Consider the following 24628-nt stretch of genomic DNA (forward strand, 5'->3'; position numbering starts at 1 on the left):
TGTGCTGTCTCCCCCGTCTGAATTTGTGTGTACATGATGCATGAATATACGTCATCCCTCTGCCTGTGTTTTTGTGTTACTTAACCCCTGTTGTTCTGTGTTGTGCGCGCACTGAACGGCCCATTATTGTACACGTCTCTCTCTCTCTCTCTCTCTCTCTCTCTCTCTCTCTCTCTCTCTCTCTCTCTCTCTCTCTCTCTCTCTATGTCATACGTGTACTGAATGGACCATTTAGGGTGCGCTCGCTCACTCACTCTCTCTCTCTCTCACTCACTCTCTCTCTCTCTCTCTCTCTCTCTCTCTCTCTCTTTCTCTCTCTCTCTCTCTCTCTCACTCTCTCTCTCTCTAAAGCCCCCCCCTATGCAAGGACATTGTGCCCCTCCGGCGCAAAACATAATTGGGTTTCCTCGAACGCAAAAGGTGCTCAGCAAAATTGACCAAAACCAAAACAATTGAGACATGCCATATTACTACCTCTCCCTTCTGCAAACAATAGAACCCGAGTTGGTAATGAAGGAAAGGACGGGTAAGACGACGGATGTCCCCTAATCTGGCCTTTTATAAGGGAACTATAACGTCAATGGTCTTCTGTTTCTCAGTTCGTTAGAAAATGCGATCCCCAATGCCCCGATTGCCCCACCCCCTTGCACCTAAGCGTGGATGTCCAGAGTACCCCACTTCTCCCGATCGACCCCAGCTCCCTGTCCAAACGTCCCCATTCCCCCGATTAACCCCAGCTTCATGTCATCTACCCTCGAAAGCGAAATTAATGACTCCGATTAACGTTCACTCCCCAAGAAGAGCATGTCTTACGTCCACCCCCTTTTCTTCATGACGATAACGCCCCGCATACAAGAGTTAGCCAACCCCGAAGGGAAATGTAAGATTGTCGATACTTGGGTTACAGGGAAGAACGAGTCTCTACATAAGGACTCGACTTTGAATTGTCTATAATGTTACACTGTGTGTAAAGGTCCAATTTCTCTCCACGAACGTCACGAATGAGCACTGTACATTGATGAATTCCATAGCAATGCACTCCTACAGACTCCATAAATAACGACCTCTGACTGTGACCGATGAACTTATCCCCCACCTACACAGGATTGGGGACGGAATTAAGATGTATAAATGTCTTCTCCTGCCAGTTGTTCTAAAAACTTGTTTTCTACTCATTTAAAGATATAATAACCGGAGGAGAGGAGCTGGACGCGACGCACAGCTTGGCCACAGATCATGAAGCACACGTGACCGCAACCAAAGGTGGAGCCGCAGAGCAACGAGACGCGGGACGAGGCACAACTCTCAATCTCGGCAGATGAAAGAATGAAGGGCTGTCTTGAAGCCCTCGACTTGCTGACCCACTTGTGCCTGAAAGTCCCCGCCCCCTTTTTCGAGTCCGACTGTTGGGCTTGCTTGCTCATCATCCTTTGCTCCCTTGGTCCCTTGGTGTGTTAGAAGATCTGGCCCCACTCCGCCCTCTCTTCCCTCGGTTATTCAACAAACTTTTTTCATATAAACTTTGACTATGGACTGGGATTTTGCCACGGAAAAACATAAAGACACGCAGGTGCCAGCATGAGGCACCCCTAAGAAAATGAGTTAGGAAACAGGACTGTGATCTAACAGCAGAGGACTGATCGCACCCTGCAACGTGTAAGGATGATTCCGAGCTGGACTTATAGCTCCACCGCCGGTGCTCAAAAGCGCCAACGAAAAGAAAAACGGACTAACAGAGTCTACCAGTGGTGGCTCGTCGTTGAAAAAGACATTTTCGCTAAAGACCCCCCCCCTTCCAGAACTTTCTACTCACCCCTTGACTAGTTGTTTACATCGAAATGCATTTCTCCCTCAATTTTATTGCTTACAAAAATGTTTCATCGATCACTCAAGCCCAAAGGTCACATACGGCACTTTTTACTGTATATTGATGTCGTCGGAGAGAAGTCCTTTTAAACCCTGACTAAATATTATGCCCATCTTTAGGCTCGTATTTAGAACTCAACAAATGTAAATTAACATGTATTATATTTTTCCTATCACATCGACTGTGTAGAAATTGAACGTGCTTATGTAAAAAGCGGCGACTGTTAAAAATAGCAATGTGTATGTACATAAGCGGCGTTCATTTATGTTCACAGTACCCCTTGGTGTAAACAGAATGGGTATCGCTAAAACTCTGACTGTGTTGTCCCACTAGCATAGACCCATGCACACACGTACACGACAGCCATTTTAGGTACCATGGTCTCTCAGTTTGCGGTCGATCGCCAGCGCCCCTTCCCTGACCCTGCAAGCTTCCCCCATGCCCCTGACTGCCCCCTCTCCCACATGCGCGAGTCATGAGCCCTCCCCTCCCGCATGACTCTGTCCCTAAAGAATCGCACCCCGCGCCTGACCAACACCTCCTGTCCCTCCATGAATACCCCTCCTTTGATGACCTCTTCCTCTGAGCCTGAATGTCTGCACGGACCGCTGGTCATCCCTTAGCCTGAGGATACAGTTCATTGTCCACTACTATATGCACTCGTCTCTCTTGAAAGGAGCCGCTATTGATCATGACCACCCCCTGAGATTCGATCAGGAGCACACATTCCAATGGAATCAGCAGAACACTCAGCCGCATGACAGCCCCTCCTATTGCATGGAGAATAAGGGCCTACTGTAGCCATGTGTTGGAATATCTTCACACTTCACAATGCCTTGATTATAATGAAGGATGTGTGTGCCATAAACCTGTGTATAAAAGACGAAGCCTCAGAGAAACTTGTTAGAGCACCTCCCGAAGACACCATGCGAGTGTCCCAAAGGACATGCTCTCCTCATGAGTAATAAACCTTTTTCCTTGTCTTCCTACTTCCAGTGCCCGTCTCTTTATTTGATAACTACTCAAGAAGGAAACAAAGAGTCGCCCTGCACCAGCAGCCGGGGCATCGGGTGCGAGCGGGGCTGACCCTTTTTACACTACCACATTCCTTGTGCTGATGTGTGCTCTGTTGTAGCGCTGCTCTTGCGGTGTAGCTGGGTTGAGATAGGGAGTGAGGAGATATTCACGCAATGCTTATGCGCTGTCACCTGCAGGATGGGGAGAGAATGGTAATCAGCATGAATGAAAATATACATGTAGGGATGGAGTGGTTGGAGAGTACGATGATGCATCTATATGTACCTAGTAGGTGTCCCTCTCCGAATTCACCGTTGATCAGGCGCCTGTGGAGGCCACAGTGACGGAATATGCAGGCGTCGTGTGTGCTCCCGGGGAATTGGGCTACAAGGTCCGTAATGATGTACTTGGCATTGCACACCACCTGCACATTGATAGAATGATATGACTTCCGGTTGCGCAATATGTATTCGGTGGCTGATGGAGGACAGATGGGGACATGCGTGCAGTCAACACACCCTATGACATGGGGGAATTGTGCCACCTGGTAGAATTCCCGTTTGGTGCGGGTCAGCTGCTGGGGGGTTGTGGGGAAGGTGATGTGGCGATTTATTAATGTCAGCATGGCCTCTAGGAACCGGTGGAAGAAGCGTGATAAAGCACTTTGCGACACGCCTCCAGTCTCAGCTATTACCCCCTGAAAGCTTCCAGACGCAAGCAGGTGCAGGCAGCATAGGACCTGCACATGGGCTGGTATGGCGTTGGTCCTACGGGTCTCGTGCTGCAGTAATGGTTCCAGGTCTGCTATTAGGCGCATTATCATGGCACGGTTGAGTCTATACTTGTCGTACACCTGTTCCTCGGTCTGCCCCAGCAAAGTGATGCGCACCCTGAAGATCCTGTCCTGTATCATCCTCCTGCGCTGGGCCTGGGCGTTGAGCCTCCTCCTCCTAGCAAGCACGTAGAGGGCAGCCATTTTGGTTGACATGTGGGGTTTCCCAGGGCATTTATGAAGGGTTACTGATTGTCAGCACCTGCTGATGGGGTTAGAATTTTTTTTCTGTCCTTCAGTTTACTTTACCTCCTGATTGTGATTCCCCTTATTTTGCTCATGCTAAATAACGATTTTAGGGATTTTCGGTATTAGCGACTTTTTATGCATACCATTGCGATTCGTTAATAGCGATTCGATATTTCCTAAGTCAGCTTTGGGGTTCGGTAATTCCGATTGTCTGTTTAGCGATTCGGTAATTTACCGCGGGGGATTTTAGCGATTCTTTATTTTTTTCCGATTTATTGTTTGATGCATAGCATTTTCTGGTTTTGCGTTCGGTATCGGCCTGTTTTACCGATTCGGTGTTTTACCGGGAGGTATTTTCGTTGATGCATCTGCCAGAATATGACTAAAAATGGGAAAAAAATGAAAATTCGATTTTGACAATGTTGTAGTGAAAAATTTAATTTCTCCTCCATGTTGAGGCCAAGGGAGACGTAAGAGCAGAGGAGAGATAAAGAGAGAGACAGAGCCAAAAGGAAAAATAAGAGACATAGTGGGGAGTAGAGACAAACGGAGAGGGGGAAAGGAAAGAGGGAGAAATGATTGACGAGAGAAGATAGGAAAAGAGGCGAGGGGGGAGACATAATTATAGATAAACACAATGAAGGAAGGAGATGGAGGGAGACAGAGGGCAACAGACAGAGGGAGAAAGACAGAGGGAAGGGGGCGACAGAGGGAGGGAGACAGATAGGGCGGGAGACAGAGGGAGAGAGGGAGGGAGACAGAGGGAGGGAGACAGAGGAAGACAGACAGAGGGAAGGGGGCGACAGAGGGAGGGAGACAGATAGAGGGGGATACAGGGTGGGAGACAGAGAGAGAGGGAAAGAGAGGGAGACAGAGAGAGAGAGAGAGAGAGAGAGAGAGGGAGACAGAGAGAGAGGGAGACAGAGAGAGGGAGACAGAGAGAGGGAGACAGAGAGAGGGAGACAGAGAGAGAGGGAGACAGAGAGAGAGAGAGAGAGAGGGTGGGAGACAGAAGGATGAAGACAGAGGGCGACAGACAGAGGTAGGGGGGTTACAGAGGGAGGGAGACAGATAGGGAGACAGATAGAGGGAGACAGACAGAGACAGACATAGGCAGGGAGACAGAGAGAGAGGGTAAGATGGAGACAGAGAGAGAGAGGAAGACAGAGAGAGGGAGACAGAGGGAGGGAGACAGACAGAGGGTGACAGACAAAAGGCGACAGACAAAGGGAGGTAGACAGAAAGAGGGAGAGAGACAGAGGGAGACAGAGGGAGAGAGAGGGAGGGAGACAGACAGAGTGAGTGAGACAGAGAGATAGAGAGAGGGAGGGAGAGAGAGAGAGAGAGAGAGAGAGAGAGAGAGAAAGAAAGAAAGATGTGTGTATACCGGGTCTGGTGGTTAAGTGGACGAAGGCGTCCGCTGCAGGGACCTGTGTTCAACCTCATGGTCATAGTTTTTTTGTTGCTCTAGCCTCTCCCCCTCCCCCACTGACCCCGCCTCCACCGGCGCGGCCCTCGGCCACAAACCACACTTAAAAATTGGCCCCTGAGAGAAAGTTTGAGAGTACCCATGCTCTAGAACCGCATCAACCTGATTTAAAATGTTTTTGTTTTTTTCCGATCATTTTTTGTTTTTCCCTCTGTTTTATTGTAGTTGCCAGGTCGTCTGCTGTGGTGCCTCACAAGATTTTTGTCTTCCCCCTGTTATGTAGTCAGCAGTCTAGTAGTTGGGTGGGCGGAGTCAGATGGGGACCAGGGGAAGAGGAGGAGTGTAGGAAGGAAAGGGGCAGATAGAATAGGGACATGGACGGAGAAGGATGTAAGGAATAAAGATCCTTATAAATTATACAATTGTGTCTGTCTTCCTTGAGCCAGGACACGACAACTGGCGACAAGGGTGGAAATGAGCAGCTTGGTCTCTCGGTAACCCTGAGAACAACATCCTGTCCCAGGGACACTGGTGAGGAACCGTCGCAGTCGCGACGTGAGTGTGCCCAAAAGAAGTTGCCGCCCAAAGAAGAGGCCAGCAGCGAATGTCCCCGCTCCGCGATGCAGTGATCGCGTGGAGCCACGTGAAGGGAGCACGGTCGAGCGCCAAAGAAAATTTTGAACCCGGCGCCGTTTCGCGCCCATAAGGGAGTGCGAGTTTGGGGTCGGGCGGGACCAACGAGGAAGTCGGGAGCCCACCCCAAACTTCCTGAAGAGTCCTGGAGGCCACAACTGTCTGGAGCGGTGTGGAGAGCCGCGGGAACGTGTGGGGAAGTCTAATACCCCGTGCCGAGAGTACTGAGCGTCGGAGCTCACCCCCGATGCGTGGGGTTTGGCGAGCTAGTGATCGGGAGCTGATCCCGAGCTCACCTGCAGGTGCATGAAGACAAGAGGCACGAAGGAGACCAAGGGAGACCTGCTGCCTGCCAGGAAGGCCGCCGGTGAGTGCCGCATGAACCCCGAGAGCCTGAAGAGTGGATGCAGTTTCGATCCTCGTGGTGACTGGGAGTTTCAAGGGGGCGGCCATCTTGAAGTCAGGCTGCTGAAAGGGACACCCCTGTGCAGTCTGAGAGCCGCCATTTTAAAGTCAGGCGTGTCAGTTGGAAAACAAGCAGTGACACACAGAGACTGCTGAAAACGAAAAGCTAATGCAAGACACTGATGTTAAACAAGCACAAGCAAATGTAACGGTTCAAACAAGCCCGAGTTAATGCAAGACACTGATGTTAAACAAGCACAGGCAAATGTAACAGTACAAACAAGCACGAGTTAATGCAAGACAGAAATAAAAAACAAGCATAAGCTAAGACGAACAAAGACGCAATCAATCAACCTGAGCGCCTGCGAAGAAGAAACAATAAATTAACCAGAGTCAAAGAAAAGTGAACAGGGCGAGCTGCCACAATGGTGACCCCAAACACCTCCCCTCAACGAAATGAAGTCAAACCAATCATCCCGGGGGTGTCGCATCTGCGGCCCCCGGAACCCTTAACACTGACCACGGGAGTGAGCATGGGCCCCAGATGGCAAGAGTGGCTTGGGGACTTCGAAGATTACATTAAGAGGTCCAAGGTAACCATTGATGAAGAAAAGTTGATTGCCCTCCGCAATTTAGCGGGTTGACAGATCAGTAAGATAATCAAAGACTTTCCCCCTGCAGATGTAGGAACATATGACAAGGTGCGTGAGGCCCTAAACAAAAAATTCCTCCATAAAAAGAATGTGGACTATGAACGGCATGCATTTCATCAAGCGCGTCAAGGAAAAGATGAAGCGATGAGTACATTCATCACCAAGCTGCGGTGATTAGCGAGACACTGTGAATTTGACACTTTTTCGACAGATGCTGCCATAAAATCAAAAATCATAGATGGATGCCACTCGGAAAATCTCCGTAGACGGCTGCTAAGGAAACCTCATGAACTAGATGACATCGAAGAAATGACTCGCGTCTACGACCAGGCGGAAGAACATGCTACAACCATTGAAACTGGACGCAACATAAGCCGTGAACAAGCGTGTCGAGTACAAGCCAGCAACAGCAGTCGTCGAAACTCGAAGGAAAAACAATGGAGACCCAGGCCATCATCCCGTCAACGACACACTGAACACAGGAGGCGAGACCCTGGTCGAAGGGATAGGAGGCCGGAGAGGATAAAAATATGCTATAGATGCGGTTATGACTATCCACATGTCGACGCCTGCCCTGCCATGGGCCGTCGATGTAGAAAATGCGGGTGGACGAACCATTTCGAAGTGATGTGTGGGGACTATCAAAAGGAGTGGCGGAGCGGAATGATGAGGTCATCTCGCTCTGATACCAGAAAACATCACATAAGAGCAGTCCAGGACAAATCTATGGTGTCTTCAGGCTCGTCCCACTCCAGCCGGGAGTCACGAAGATCTCAATGGGAGCGGAGGTCACCCTCCCGAGACTCTAGATCATCATCCAGAGATTTTGAATACACAGTGGAATATGTGAATATGATTGCAGATCCCGACCAGCTCAAGAAATATCCACGTCTAGACATAAGTGTGGGAAACCACGATACCAGGTTTGTGCTGGACAGCGGAGCTTCGCTAAACTACATCCCGGTCACGGAATATGAGAGAATGAAACCTCAGCCACCATTGACTCCCGCACACGTCCGAGTGTTCACCTGGATGTCCAAAAAGCCACTCCCTTGCTTAGGAAAATTTCCAACAACACTCAGGCACACAACTGTGTCCATACCAGCGTTCATACATGTCATCAAAGGTCCGGAAGCGGACTGCCTACTCAGTCTACCGACTGCGGAGCGCCTCCAACTTGTTGAGCTTCTATTTAAGGTCAGTGATGACCTGGACATCATCAGTAAGTTTCCCAGCCTATTTCAGGGATTAGGGAAAATGAAGGGTTGCCAAATCCGTCTTCACATTAATGAACAGATCAGACCGGTAGCACAACACCCTCGACGCGTACCATTCCATCTCCAACAGGCTGTCGAGGATGAACTTCAAGAACTTCTTTCAGCAGACATCATCGAAAGGACTGATGGTCCGACTCCATGGGTATCGCCGGTAGTCATCGTACCAAAGAAGGGCACCCCTGGCAAAGTGAGGCTGTGTGTCGACATGCGACTACCCAACACGGCCATAGAAAGGGAGCGCCACCCTGGGCCACATCTCAGCGATATGATCTCTGCACTAAATGGAGCGAGAGTGTTCTCAAAACTGGACTTAAACAAAGGCTACCATCAGTTGGAGCTGGATGTCAAGTCTCGCTACATCACAACATTTGCAACCCACCTTGGACTATTCAGATACAAGCGGCTGAGCTTTGGTGTCTCCTCGGCTGCAGAAATCTTTCAGGAGACAATTCGACAGGTCATTCATCACATCCCTAACACGTTGACCTACAGTGACGATATCCTTGTGTATGGATCGGAAGTTCGTGAGCATGACAAGGCTCTTGAGCGTGTTTTCCATGCCCTGCTAGAGGCCAATTTGACATTGAACAAAGACAAGTGTGAGTTCCACCAGTCCACTTTAAAGTTTTTCGGTCATATTTTCTCGGGTGCTGGAATGAAACCCGATCCAGAAAAAGTAATTACTCTGAATGAGACCAAGAGCCCACAAGACGTTGGCGAATTGAGGTCATTTCTGGGCATGGCCAGTTACCGTGCTCGTTACATCAAAGACTATGCGACCATTAGCCACCCACTTAGGGCTCTCACAAAACAAGGTCAACCGTTCACCTGGTCCTCCCAGTGTGAACAGGCGTTCAGGGAGATCAAGCTGGCGGTAGAGTCTGCTGATAACCTCTCATACTTTAGTCCTCGCCGGAAGACGGAGATCACAGTGGATGCCAGCCCTGTGGGGTTGGGGGCGATTCTGGCGCAATACGACAATGACTCTGATCAGAGACGCATCGTTGCCTATGCCAGTCACAGTCTTTCTGATCCTGAAAAACGATATTCGCAACCTGAAAAGGAGAGTCTTACGGTGGTATGGGCGTGTGAACATTTTCATGTCTTTATTTATGGCAAGCACTTTACCCTAATCACCGATCACCAGGCGCTGGTCACTGTTTATGGCAACCCGAGATCCAAGATGCCGCAGAGGATTGAAAGATGGGGTCTGAGACTACAAGAATATACTTTCACAATCGTCCACAAACCCGGGGAGTCTGAGAACCCGGCAGACTACATGTCACGACACCCGCACGCATCATCTGAATCCAAGCCCTCCATTGCAGAGGAGTATATTCACTTCGTGGCTGATCAAGCACTGCCACCTGCCATTCCCATGGAGGCCATCCGAGATGCCACTGCACAAGATGTCATCTTACAGAAGGTGCTACGTCGGATCCAGACTAACCGGTGGAGACACGAATGTGAAGAAGACACCAGTGATCAGACTGTCAAGCAGGAAATGCAAGCATTCCGACACATCTGTGACAAACTGTCTGCCACCACTGATGGCTTGATACTGCGAGGTCAGCGGATTGTTGTTCCCAGACTACTACGGCAAGGTGTCATCAATCTTGCTCATGAAGGCCACAGAGGAGTAGTGTTGTGAGAAGTTGGCCTGATATATGATGTTTCCAATTCTGGAACCACCTTGTATCAGTCCAAATATCCCCTTATGGTGTCTGGTTGTAAGTCACACCCGCGCGCAGGTACCAAATCTACTCCTACCTGAAGAGGCAGAACGTGCAGGTCGCGCTATTGCAGGAAACACACCTGAGTGGGGCGGAGGTGACAGCGCTGAGGCGGAGATGGAGGGGACAACTGTACGCCACTGAATACTCCTCGTACGCCCGCGGGGCACTGCTATGGGTAAAACCGGGAACCCCCTTCGTAATGTCGGAAGTACACATAGATGCGGAGGGGAGGTATGTCCTGGTGAAGGGGCGCATAGACGGGCAACCAGTGGTCCTGGCGTCCATTTACGCTCCAAACACGGATCAAGGCACCTTCCTGGCGCGTATCTCAGGGAAATTAGCGCCCTGGCACGGCGTCCCATGGATCCTGGGGGGCGATTATAACGCGGTACTAGACCCAGTGCTGGACCGTTCGGTCCCGCCGAGGCCAGAGGCGGCATCCCAGGGGGCCACGAGGACACTCACACAGTGGGCGGCGCAGTGGGGTCTGAAAGACGCATGGCGTGCGCACAATCCGAACACTAGGGTGTACTCATACTTCTCGGGAGCACATGCATTACATGTTCGCCTCGACAGATACATGGTGTCGGCGGACATGTTGCCCCATATCACTGGCTCACAATACCTGGGTAGGACACACTCCGACCACAACCCCCATACACTGCACATGGCCTGGGAGCGCCCGCGCCCGCCTATCCCCACGTGGCGACTGCAACCTGCATTACTGCTAGATGCCCCCTTCAGAGATTCCCTGCAGGCCAGCGTAGCGCAATACTTCGAAGACAATTCAGATACAGCATCCTCCCCGAGAGTAGAGTGGGACGCATTCAAGGTGGTGGTACGGGGACATTGCTTGAGCACTCAGGGGGGCATACGGTGGAAGTTGGAGGAGGACTTGCGCAGGGTGGAGGCGGACCTACTAGGCGGGGAGCAGGAGGCGGTGGGGGGTGCAGGTGACCGGCTGCAGGCGGCCCGGGCGGAGCACGAAACGCTGCTGGAACGGCTGCGGCACGTTAACTTCGCGGCCCATTCGGCGCGAGTGCACCAGCACGGTGACAAGCCCGGTAGGTTATTGGCCTGGTTAGTCAGGCAGGAGGAACGCACGGAGCCGGTCTCCGCCATCCGCACGGCTGAGGGAGAACTAGTGTACACCCAAAATAGGATACACCAGGCGTTTGTGGGACACTACCGGGCCCTATACAAGTCGCAACTGAGAGTAACTGCGGCCTACATAGCGGAATACCTGTCGGACATCCCGCTGCCCTCCCTTGTAGGCTCACAGCAGGACGCCCTGGGGGCGCCACTCTCCGCGGACGAAATACGCGAGGCCATTTTCGCACTGTCCAACGGCAAATCACCTGGCCCGGATGGACTGCCCGCCGAATTTTTTAAGGCGTGCTCAGACACACTGGTTCCGGAATTGCTCAAGTTGTACAATACAGCAATGGAAGAATCAGCACTCCCAGACTCGCTTAACGAGGCAAACTTGGTCTCGCTGCTGAAGCCGGGCAGAGGTGGCGCACTCATGGGGTCCTATAGGCCGTTGGCCATGCTAAATACAGATTATAAAATTTTCACCTCGCTCCTGGCCCGCCGCCTAGCCCTGGAGGCACCGGCTCTGGTACACGCCGATCAGAATGGCTTCATGCCGGCGCGGAGCACGTCTCGTAATCTACGCCGCCTCTTCCGGATTCAGGAAGCGGCTCTGACGCATTGGCCTAGATCGGGGTGCCTGGTCCTGGACCTGGAGAAGGCCTTCGATTCGGTAGAGTGGCCATACCTGGGAGCCGTGCTGGACAGATTTGAGGTGGGAGATGCATTTGCTGACATGGTCGGTCTGATCTATCAGAGACCCAGTGTCCGTGTGAGGACGGGAAGGCTGCTGTCGGAGAAGATCGGGGTGCGCAGAGGCACCAGGCAAGGCTGCCCCCTGTCCCCCCTCCTCTTCTCCTTAGCCATTGAGCCACTAGCAGCTCTGCTGCGGGACAGAGGAGCGGAATGGGGGATCCCATTGGCTGACGGAACGCACATAGTCTCACTCTACGCAGACGACCTGCTGCTTTATGTGCGGGACCTCACCGCGGTGCCAGCCGAGCTGTCGGACATCTTCCGGACCTTCGCAGAGGTCTCGGGCCTCAGGGTCAACTGGGCCAAGTCAGGGGCGTACTCATTTAGCCGTGATCAGGAGGAATGCGATGTGCATCTTGGAGGGGCCAGACTCGCTTGGTACCCGACCACGTTTAAATACCTCGGACTGCGCATCTATAGAGACCCACAGGACTTACTGGAGGGCAACCTGGTGCGCGCCATTTCTTCTCTGCGAGCTCAGATGTCCTTCTGGAAAACCCTTCCGCTGAACGTGCCCAGCCGCATAGCTCTTATTAAAATGATAGCGCTCCCTAGGCTGCTATACTACTTCGCGAATATCCCCACGTATGTCCCCACGCGGATATTCCGCGATCTGGAATCAATGCTTCGTGGCTTGATCTGGAACACGGGGCGACCTCGAGTGGCGCTGGCTAAACTGTACTCCCCGACCGCGGAGGGAGGATTGGCTGTCCCCAACATGGAGCTGTATTACCTGGCCGCACAGCTCCAATGGGTTACGTACTGGCTCAGCGATGCACATCTGGACGATACGGCCACAGCGGCCTACCAGTGGACGCATCCTCAGACCTGCGCCCTGTTTCACCCATTGACCAAGGGACCCCGCCCCCTGCCCATGCACGTGGCCGTGGCCCGCAAATGTTTTCTCCGCAGCCTGAAGCTGACGCAAAGCACCAGACCATATGCCCCTGCCCTCCCCCTGCTGGGCACCCCCAGGAGGAGCGGGACGGTTACGCAGCGCAATCTGGACCACTGGGTCACGGCTGGAGTAGAGACCATGGGTGACCTGTATGTTGACGGGGCCCTGCTCTCATTTGCGGAGTTATCTGACACCACGGGGCTCCCGGCCGGGCAGTTCCTACTCCATGCGACGGTAATGCGGGCATACACTGACTCCTGGGGCGACATCCAGGATGAACCGCCGATGCACCACCTGGTCCAATATCTACATGTAATGGGCAGAGGCTCACACATCACGCATTGGTTAGCGCAGGCGCTTCTCATTCACACGCAAAAACCCACGCAGCAGATTAGGGCTAAATGGGCGGCGCATCGTGGGAGGGACTGGACAGACAAGGAGTGGAACCTAGTACTAGCTAGCCCCGTGAACATCCCCCGCAATTCCCGCTTCCGTGTCATCCAACTGTACATATTGCACCAGGCATACCTAACGCCAGATAGAATAAACAGATACTTCGCGATCGACACTGCCGTTTGTCCCAGGTGCGACCTGCTAGGCGCGGATATCCTGCACATGCTTTGGCACTGCCCGACCCTGACCACGTACTGGGGGGAGGTGACCTCACTCCTGAACCACAGCACGGGCCCAGGACTGCCGGACACGTGGGAGGCGTGCATTCTCGGCCTCTATAAAAGAACTAAGCTGAACAAAACGCAGGCGCGGTTCTGGGATCTGGGCCTCGTTACGGCCAAACGGCTGATTACGCGCCACTGGAAACGGCGGGAACCGCCTACCCCAAAACACTGGTTCGCATCCTTTACAAACTGGGCAGGGGCGGAAAGCACGGCGCTCCACCGGGAAGAAACGGCGGGCCTGCGACAGTTCCCGATAGCTCAGCTCTGGGATGGTATCCTGGGGTCCCTGAAGGGGGAGGGCACTGTCAGGGGGCTCACGTAGACTGGGTGAAGCCAGAGGTGGGTCACAGAGGCTAATGCTGTATCGCAGGAATCACCGCAAGCGGCGCCCCCCCCCCCCCCACCTCCCCCTCCTGACACAGACAAGACACAGCCAACGCGTAAACCTCAGGCACGACCCAACGCTCACGCAGGCGCCCATCAGTGGCCATTGCCCAGCAGCGCGCCCCAAACACAAAGTCGCTGACATCGCCCCCGCAAGCACACTCCAACCCCCCCCCCCCACCCACCATCACATATATGTTTACCTGTTTACAGTATCGGACCCCTGCTCACGGACGGTGGCCTCTTTGACCCCTAGTGTTGACGTGGGCAGAAGCCACTGACGGTACTACAGACGGTGACTGCTGGCGTAGACGCTGATGGCCGCACCGACGGCGAGGCTCCTCCACCTGAATGCCACATGCTCCAATAACAAGGCCGGCGACCAATGACACACCATGGCCCGCAGGGGCCGCCCCACTCCGGGTTCAGGCACACTTGCGCACGCACACCTCTGACCTCCGGCTGCACTGCAGCAGCATCGGCAAACAACACACCGTTCAGGGGTGGCACCTACTAACACCGTGCCAGTGGGACGGACCTCGAGTGGGGAAACCGCGAAAGGAACATTGGGACATACCGATACGAACTGTTTTGTTTAGTTTGCCGTTTTTATGGCTCAGTTCTAGGAAAAAAATGGAAAATAAGGCGTCATTTATGGACTTTTCCTTTCTTGACTTAAGAAAATGTGACTATCTTCTATATGTCCTAGCACACCGGGGACACAAGGGACGCAACGACATGCCCCTTTTTATGATGGCCCACACCCTCACGATTCACCGTTCATTTGCAGCCGGCCCGCAGGGTTGTAGGCTTCGCTATGTGTACTGTACCTTTGACCATTAATAAACGTCTTTTAAAAAAAAAAAAAAAATGGTGTCTGGTTGTAAGTCAACCTTATAGATAAGCTATCTTAAGGGTAGCATAGACTAAGCAGCCTTAAAGGCTTAACTCAAGAGGTCGTGTTAAGCGAGCTGTTTTACCAATCACAATCCTGTAATATCAAATGAAAGGACACCACACAAGTATATATTATAAAAATATATGTATTTATTACTCACAATAATCCCCAGTACTCTTTATGAATAAAGGGGCACAAGCGTTAAATCAAAAGCACTGTTTAAACATACAAAGTTGCACAATTATGGATGAGGGCGAGGGGCCACTCAGACCATATACTAAACAAGTGGTATAAGAGATACCAATCGAACAGTGGTTAGGCCTAGGGCCTAGGGAATCGCTGGGAGCAGTCGGGACAAGCAATGCTGAAGTCGGGAAAAGCCCGCGGGATTCGGGTGCAGCGCTGAAAGCGCACGCATGCACCAATGTTAGTCAATGGTGCGTAAAAGTTACACAAATAGAAGTTAAGGACACTTCCGCTGAACCTAGAGGAACAAAACTTAAGACACAGACCCTAGAGGTGTGTACCAGTGTGGGAACACCGGCGTTGCAATGTTACCTCACTCACAGGAAGCGGGTGCACAGGGTCGAAGTAGTGTCGGGTTTCGTCACGCTGATTCTTGGTGCTTAGAGCTGAAGAGGCTGCAGGCGCTGTGAAGTAGAAGTGTCCGGTGGGATCCAAGAGTGGATCGAAGTCGAAAAGTACCTGAAAGCAGAGGGGACAGAGTCTGGGTCACTCAGCAGTGACCAGGGTGGAACCAGGACGGAACCAGGCAATGTCGGGCGCAATCAGGTGGTTGTCAAGGAGCTTCTCTCCGCTGTCACGTGGGCTCTGGGGCATCTACGAAGTCCAAGAGCAGGTCACGATCTGTCCCATGCAGGTTCTCGCCGTCGGCGCTGTCGGCTTCAAGATTGGAGCAAACAACACTTGGCAAAAGCAATCCACGCGGAACCGGAAGATTGCTTCTCACTCGGACCAGGAGGGTCAGAGTGGGGGCTCCTTTTCAGGGGAGCTGGTGCAAATCTGGAGCAACCAGAATCGCAAGTCGTTTTTCAAGTTTCATTGGTACAGGGGCCACAAGCCGACTGGCAAGTGACCAGGCCAACGCGTTGAGCCAAAAGAAGCAGAAGGGCCCCACGCAGCACTCGTCGAGTGTGGAGGGCTGAACTTCGGTGCAAAAGTGGCTCAGGGTTGGGGCTTCTCAAACCCCGGCGTACAGCTTCGAGGGTCACTCGTGGGCTGCATGGTCAGCGTCTCGTGGTCTTTCCAAGATGGCGTGCCCCACGCTTCCGGTCGCCTCCACGGGTCTCAGCTCTGCAGGGACTGTGGATCGGGCTGTTAGAAAGCAGGAAAGCTTGATCTCGTTGATCTCTGTTGCTCGAGTTCCGGCGGGAACTGCAACAAAGTAGACGTCGAGGGCTGGATGGTGCCTGTTTGCACAGGGTGGTCACTCCTTGACCACAAGGGAGATTCTTCAGTCTTCTACGTTGAGTAGGATGTCGAAGGGTCCAGAGTTTCATTTCTTATGTTTCATCAGGATAATCTGAAGTGCTTTGGCACTGCTCCCAGTCTTATACTAATCTAGGGGGCTGGATTACCTGCTAGGTCCCCTCCTATGGGTGGGACCCAGGAAGTGGGTGGATACACCCCCTTCCTTTGATCCAGGCCGCCCTGGCACGAGGGCTGGAGTGCCCCAGAACCGGTTTGGCCGGATTATGCAAGGGGCAGCCTTGTGCGCCCCAAGCAGTGTCTGGTTTCTTTCAAACCTCCCTGCTACAATCCACTATCTCCTGTCTGGGGGGTGTGACACCTCCCTGCGACAGGAAACCCTTTGTCCAGACCCCCTTGGCTGAGTTTCGGTCAGCTACAGGGGGTCAGACTTGTGTCTGTGGCAGAAGCATCCATCTTGTGGATCTGAGGCCCTTTTAGAAATTAACCGCATTTAAGTAAAGTAACATGTCTTACCCCTCTAGAGGGGTGGAATGCTATCCCCGTCGCCAGAACTGGCGAGGGGATAGTATTCCAAATCGTATGACACCTTACACGACATGTTTTGATAAAGCCAAACCAAAGTTGCTATATAACCGCGAGGATTATAATGCACTTAAGAGTATATGGTATGGCATTATCCTGAAACAGCTTAGGGATTTGTTCCCGACGGCTGCAGACAGGCTCAGCTCATGCTAGAGCTCCATCTCACATTAAACCACGCACTCTGCCTCCAGGATTGATGAGGCCTTCCATAGGAGTGGCTCACAGGTTTATATGGGTCCAGATATAGGTTTAGATATAGGTATACTATATCTAAGCAAGGGGTGATTACACCACCTTACCCCAGCTGAGTGATCAGCCAGTTGTGTCACTTTAAGAACCAGCCAGGGGTAGCAAAAGATATGCTGCAGCCCCTGGTGGGCCTTGGTGGCACCTATGCCCTGAGCACCTATAGTGCATGGTACAGGGGCTGACAAGGAGTCCATTTCCAATTGTGGTATGTACCTAGGGTACATGGAATCCATTTTACAGAGAGAGCAGATGGCCTGGGACCCTGATTAGCAGGGAACCAGGCCAACTAAGTCGAAAACCAGCTAAACACAAGGCAAAAAATCTGGGGTAACCATAGTCAGGTAGCCACCTTCCTACAAGTGTCAACAAAACGAGCTCTCCGGGAAAGGGTTTGGTTTCCTCTTCTCGACTAAATGGTGGAGTCAACCCTCGAAGACTGCCATCCGTGCCAGCTGGGGGGGCTCCTCCTGCTCCATTGCAAATGACCACCCTACCCAGCGGAGTGTGGCAAGAGCTCGCCATGGATTTCTACGGACCACTACAATCTGGAAAATATGTTGTGGCCATCATTGATGAGTACTCACGATTCCCCATTGCGCAATTCGTGTCATCCACAAGTGCCTCCAGCACTCTCAAAGTGTTGGATGAAGTGTTTGCAGCATGGGGTGTTCCCAAAGAGTTGAAAACAGATAACAGACCTCCTTTCAATGGACACGAGTTCAGTGCCTTTGCAAAGCACCTGGATTTTAAACATAGGAGAGTGACGCCCCTATGGCCGCAGGCGAATGGCACCATTGAACAATTTATGGCCACACTTAAAAAGACGTTTCAACAAGCCACTGCTGAAAAAAGGGATCTGCAAGCAGCCCTAAATGAAGTCCTGAGAGCATACAGAACAACCCCTCATGCGACCACTGGGAAGTGTCCTGCAACACTGATGCTAGGGCGTCCCATAAAGAATCGCATTCCGACGTGGGAAGGGGCTCTGCGAGCGGTGTCGCCCCTCCGCATCAAGAGGTGACGGCGACTGACAGCCGCAACAAGGACAAGATGAAATCATACGCAGACGCCAAGAGAAGAGCGAGATCACCGTCTTTGCGTGAAGGAGATTGCGGCATTGTCAAACAAGACCAACAAAGAAAGACTGACTGTCGTTTTCGAGCTGAACCCTTACTGGTCACCCAGCAGAAGGGCACCATGATAACAGCGGAATCTGATCAACGGCGAATCACTAGGAACGTGTCACACTTTAAGAAATGCTCTCCGGACATGAGAGTAGCCTTGACAAAAATGACTGGAGTGTCCGCCCCTGAAGGAGATGACCAACCTGACCCAGAGAGCGGGAGTCAGATAAAAGACCCTCCGGTGGACGCCATGACTGAAATTGGAACCATGTCTATGCGGCCTCGCCGAGATATCCAACAACCAAAAAGACTCATTGAAGAGATTTGAACCAGTTTACTGTTTTGTTGTCTTGTTAAGAAAGGGGGAGATGTTATGTAGTCAGCAGTCTAGTAGTTGGGTGGGCAGAGTCAGATGGGGACCAGGGGAAGAGGAGGAGTGTAGGAAGGAAAGGGGCAGATAGAATAGGGACATGGACGGAGAAGGATGTAAGGAATAAAGATCCTTATAAATTATACAATCGTGTCTGTCTTCCTTGAGCCAGGACACGACACCCCCTATGGGTTTCTTTGTTTATTTAAGCTCTTTGTCTTGATTTTTTTTTTTATGTATTTAATACTTGTGCTCAATCATGTCGGAGGATGGTGACGAAGTTAAAATGTTGCCCCCTGTTGGACAGGCCACATTAAGGGCCGCTCTCCCCCGGCCCAACCAGGCCCGAACCAGCCACGCAAGTACCACACACCACCATTGCACGTCCACCGTCCCCGCAGGGACCCCTACACTCGAACCTGTTGACCGCGTAGGCCGACCCACTACCGGCCTGCGCGCCCATCCTGGGCGCCATCTTGGACACTCCACCACGAGGCCGCCTGGCCCCCGATCGACCTCAACCCTGGGCCTGGCCAGGCCTCAGACATTCCGGCACCAACATCCACCCAGGAGGTGAGCGGGCTACTTGGTCAGTCAATGGGAGCAAGAGGTGTCGATGGCTCTCCCCCGCCAAGTGCCGCTCGCCCATCGCCTCCCCGGGCGCTGGCTCCACCCCCCTGCTGGGTGTCTGAACCCCCTCATCCCGGACCTCCCGACCTCCAAGTGCGAGGGTCCGGACATCAAAGCACACCAGCCCTATAACTGGGGCAGCTCCAGAGCAGGACGGGAGTTGTATCTTGGAGTCGAGAGACGCAAAGAAGAACTCATCCTTGACGGACTACTGGCGCTGCCGTAGCTCTGTCTTGTGCACCCTCGTCCTGCCTGCTGGCGCTGCCGCGGCTTTGGGAACCACCCTATCCTTCATCGTCGTCGGGACCTGCTGGCGTGGCCGCGGACCGTTTGTAACCACCACCTTCATCGGGACCTGCTGGCTCTGCCGCGGACCGTCGTCTTCCTTCATCCATCTCGGGACCCGCTGGCTCCGCCGCGGCCCGTTCATCTACACCACCGAGCTCGAGGATTGAGAGCTATTTCCATCTTTTTGGTAACAAGACTGTCCCGCTACCCTTTTCCCAAACAGAGACCAGAATAGAGGGGACCCCTGAGTCCAGACCTCCTTGTACCATTCTACCGTACTTAAAGAATTGCCTATAAAGTATCGTTGAACTTTATCATTGTGTGGTGTCCGTCTGTGGGGGGGAAGTTACTCGTCTGTACGGTTCGCTGGAGACGGCTCTCCCCGGAGACCTCTCCCCTTGTCCTCGGCCGACCCTCCCGGTCCGTCTAACATTGGTGGCCAGCGACGGGATCCGAATCACCGCATAAACCGTACAGAGAGTAGCTCACCCCACGGCGAATCACGATGTCAACTAAAGACAGCGGATCAACGGAGAAATTCCAGATGGAGAAATTGGACGAATACAGCCATCGTGAACTTAAACAGTTCTGTATCGAATTAGGTATCGCTACCACCGGACTAAATACCAAAGATGACTTTAAGCAGGCCCTAGAATCTTGGGCAGAAACCGGGGCTGCCGGAACCCCCGATCAAGACATCGCAGCACAAACCCCCATGGCCCCTGAAGAACGAAGAACGGGTCTCTCGCCAGACGAGATCCAGGAACGAGAAAGAACCCGACTACACGAGCTGGAAATGGCCCGGCTCAAAATGGACGTTGAACTAAAGTTGGCCGAACAGAAAATCAACTTAGAGCACCTGCGTCTCCGAGAAGAAAGAGAGGAGAAACAGAGACAAAGGGAGCTCGAGGAAAAGAAACTGGCATATGAACATGAGCGGAAATTAGCTGAAATCGACCTACGCAAACAGAATAAAGAAACAGGGGTGCCCGAGCAACCCCACACTCCAGGGGCAACAGAGAAGAAGGTACACATCCCCAAGGATGTCGTTCGAGAATACTTCCGAGAGGACGACATCCAGCAATGGTTTAAGGCCTATGAAATCGCTATGACTGCACACCGGATCGATAAAAGCGATTGGGGGGCCGGTCTGTGGGGGAGATTCCTCAATGAGGGCCGCGACGCCCTGCTGCAACTCCCGGACCACCAGATGACCTCCTATGACCATATGAAAGCTGCACTCCTCACCCGCTATGGCCTCACACCCGAAATGTACCGTCAGAGGTTCCGAGACTGCACCCGCATCCCGGGTACAACTTGGGTGGACTATGTCAATTACTTTAGCCGAGCCTTCGAGGGCTGGATCAAAGGAAGCAAGGTCACAACCTACGAACAACTGTTCAATCTTATGGTATGGGAGCATCTGTCGAACAATTGCTTCATTGAACTTCGCCAGCACCTCCTCGACAGCAAGTTAACGGATCCCCGGCAGCTCGCAGCCGAAGCAGACCGGTGGGAGATCACCAGAGTGAGTCGAAATGGGTCCTCCGAACAGAACAGGAACAACAATGGTCAGCACCGTCCCCGAGGAGGTGGAGGCCAAGGACGCGGAAGGAGCAACGCTCCGGTCACCCCCACTACCAGCACCACCCCCCCGGCCAACCGGGGCAGCACCCCAGCGCGACCGGGACATCGAGCCAATGTTACCTGCCATCGATGCCAACGAGTCGGACACTATGCAAACGACCCAAACTGCCCCCAGTACCAGAGCCCAAGACCCCGCCAAGTAGCCGCTGCTGCTCTGGGGGAGGAACAGATCTCAGAGGAACAAGAAGAATATGAACAGGAACACCAAGAATGGGAGCCAGCCGCCATGGCTCTCGCCTGCCTAGGGGGGAGAGACATGGTCCCGCGGGTCCCCCTACCCGCTAATACCCAGAAGTACAGCCAATGGGTGGGCATCAATGGACGCCGGGCTGAAGCCCTTCGTGACACTGGGGCCAGTGTAACAGCCGTCCGCTGTCACCTGGTGACCCCCGAACAATACTTACCAAACATTCTCTGCCCTGTACGTTCAGCCGATAACTCAGAAAGTCTGTGTCGGATGGCCTGCGTCCCCTTCGAATGGGGAGGGGTCTCCGGCATGTTGAAGGTGACGGTCCGAGATGATGCCCCCGTAGACTGCCTCCTGGGTAATGACCTGGAAAGCTCTCCATGGGCAGCAGTCGAACGAAAAGAGCACCTGGGGATGCTGGGCGTCCCGGACTGGGCGTGCGTCACCACCCGGTCCATGACCGCCCGTGCCAACACCCGCCCAGAGGAACTCGAATGGCCGGCGCCACCGCCTCCGGTCGCCCCCGCCGAAACCACCGACCGTGACGTCCCCCCCGAACCAGCTCAACCTCCAGACCTCGCTAACCTCGACCAGTGGCCTCAAGAGGGGGGGCCCACGCAAGAACAATTTCGCCAAGAACAAAAGACCTGTCCCTCCCTCGAGGGACTCCGCCAGCAAGCGCTAGCCCAAAGCGCAGGGGATACCTCCGGAACTCACTGGGTCTACTGGGACAATGATCTGCTGTACAGTGAGCAAAGAATCGCGGAGCTGGGGGCCAGTCGAGTCCTAGTGGTACCCCTCCGTTTTAGAGACTTTCTGCTAAACCTGGCCCACGATGTCCCCCTGGCAGGACACTTGGGTCAAGACAAAACCTATAGCCGCCTGGTGACCCACTTCTTCTGGCCCAAAATGAGGGACAATGTACACCAGCATTGCCGATCTTGCCCCACGTGCCAAGCCAGTGGGAAGAGCGGCCGCAAACTGAAAGCCCCCCTGCAACCTTTTCCCGTGGTCACCACCCCGTTCGAGAGGGTCGGAATCGATATCGTAGGGCCCCTGGACCCGCGCACAAAACAAGGCCATCGATTCATCCTGGTGCTAGTGGACCACGCCACCCGCTACCCGGAGGCTGTTCCCCTGCGGACTGTGACAGCCCCGGTAGTCGGCCGGGCTCTGATGGGGATCTTCTCCCGGGTGGGCTTCCCCCGGGAGGTCGTCAGTGACAGAGGCACGAACTTTATTTCGAAATATATGAAATCTCTCTGGCAACAGTGCGGGGTTACCTACCGGTTCACGACCCCCTATCACCCTCAAGGAAACGGACTCGTTGAGCGGTTCAACCGCACGCTCAAAGGGATGATCGGGGGGTTGGAAGAGCCCCTCCGTCGCCAGTGGGATGTGCTGCTGCCGTGCCTCCTCTTCGCATATCGAGAGGTTCCCCAGAAGTCCCTGGGCTTCAGCCCATTTGAACTGCTATATGGACACCCCGTACGCGGGCCGCTCAGCCTAGTTAAGGAAGGCTGGGAGATGCCCCCTCTAAAGAACCCACCAGATGTTTTCCGCTACCTCCTAACACTCCGCAACCAGACCCGGCGATTCCGAGAACTAGCAAAAGCCAACCTAGAGGCCAGTCAGGAGGACATGAAAAGGTGGTATGACCGGAATGCCTCCTCCATCGAATTTGAACCTGGGCAACAGGTATGGGTGATGTCCCCCACCGAACCCTGCGCCCTACAAGACAAGTGGACAGGGCCCTTCAAAGTGGTCGAGCGCAAGGGTCCGGCTACCTATCTCATCGACTTGGAATCTTCCCGGAACCCCCTCCGGGTCCTCCACGCTAACAGACTGAAACCGCACTTTGTACGGACAGAACTCAGCCTCCTGATGGCCACAGACAATGGGGCTGAAGAGGACTCCGAGCCCCTCCCGGACCTCCTACGAACGCGGGAGAAAGACGGTTCCGTAGATGGGGGCCGACTCTCAGAGGCCCTCACCCGAGAGCAACACCAGGAGTGCCAAGTGCTCCTGTCACAATTCGCCAGCCTGTTCTCCCTCACCCCAGGTGTCACTTCCTGGTGTACGCACGATGTGGACACTGGGGACAGCCCCCCTATCCGCCACCGGGCCTACCGCGTGCCAGATCGGGTACGGGCCTGCATCCAGGAGGAAGTAGCCAAAATGCTCACGCTCGGGGTCATCGAGCCCTCAGACAGCCCCTGGGCCAGCCCGGTAGTACTGGTCCCCAAAGCAGCTGCCCCCGGCACCACACCAGAACTCCGGTTCTGCGTCGACTACCGGGGCTTGAATGCGGTCACCAGGACAGACGCACATCCCATCCCCCGGGCAGATGAACTAATCGACCGCATGGGAGCTGCCCGCTACCTCAGTATCTTCGACCTGACGGCGGGCTACTGGCAAATCGGCCTCACACCCCGGGCACAAGAACGTTCTGCCTTTTCCACTCCCGATGGCCATTACCATTTCACAGTCATGCCCTTCGGCATGAAGAATGCCCCAGCAACATTCCAACGGCTCGTCAATCAGGTCCTGGCGGGGCTCGAAGGATTCAGCGCCGCCTACTTAGACGACATCGCTGTATACAGCAACCAGTGGTCCGAGCACCTCCACCACCTCCGAGCAGTGCTGCACGCCCTTCAGCAAGCTGGCCTCACGATCAAGGCCAGCAAATGTCAAATTGGGCAAGGGTCTGTAACCTACCTCGGGCACCAGGTGGGAAGCGGCCTGGTGGCCCCTCTGCAGCTAAAAATTGCCGCCATCCAGTCCTGGCAGCCCCCCATTACCCAGACCGAGGTACGAGCCTTCCTGGGCCTCACGGGCTATTACCGAAGGTTCGTGAAAGACTATGGTACTATCGTGAGGCCCCTCACAGAGCTCACGTCAAAAAATCAGCCCCAGAAAGTCAACTGGACCCCAGAGTGTCAAGCTGCATTTGAACAATTGAAAGCCGCCATGTGCTCCGCCCCTGTGCTCCAGGCCCCCGACTACAGCCGGGAGTTCATCGTCCAGACGGATGCCTCCGACCATGGCATTGGGGCAGTCCTGTCTCAAGTGAACACCGAGGGCCGTGATCAGCCGGTGGCCTTCGTCAGCCGGCGACTCCTACCACGGGAACAACGCTGGAGCACCATAGAGAGGGAGGCCTTCGCGGTGGTATGGGCCCTCAAGAAGCTCCGGCCCTACCTTTTTGGCACACCCTTTCGGGTACAGACCGACCACCGACCCCTGCAGTGGCTGATGCAGATGCGGGGGGAAAACCCGAAGTTACTACGCTGGTCCATCTCCCTACAAGGGATGGACTTCACAGTTGAACATCGGCCTGGGCCAGATCACGCCAA

This window comes from Lissotriton helveticus, chromosome 4_2 (genome assembly GCF_964261635.1).
Source record: "Lissotriton helveticus chromosome 4_2, aLisHel1.1, whole genome shotgun sequence".
Lineage (NCBI taxonomy): Eukaryota > Metazoa > Chordata > Amphibia > Caudata > Salamandridae > Lissotriton > Lissotriton helveticus.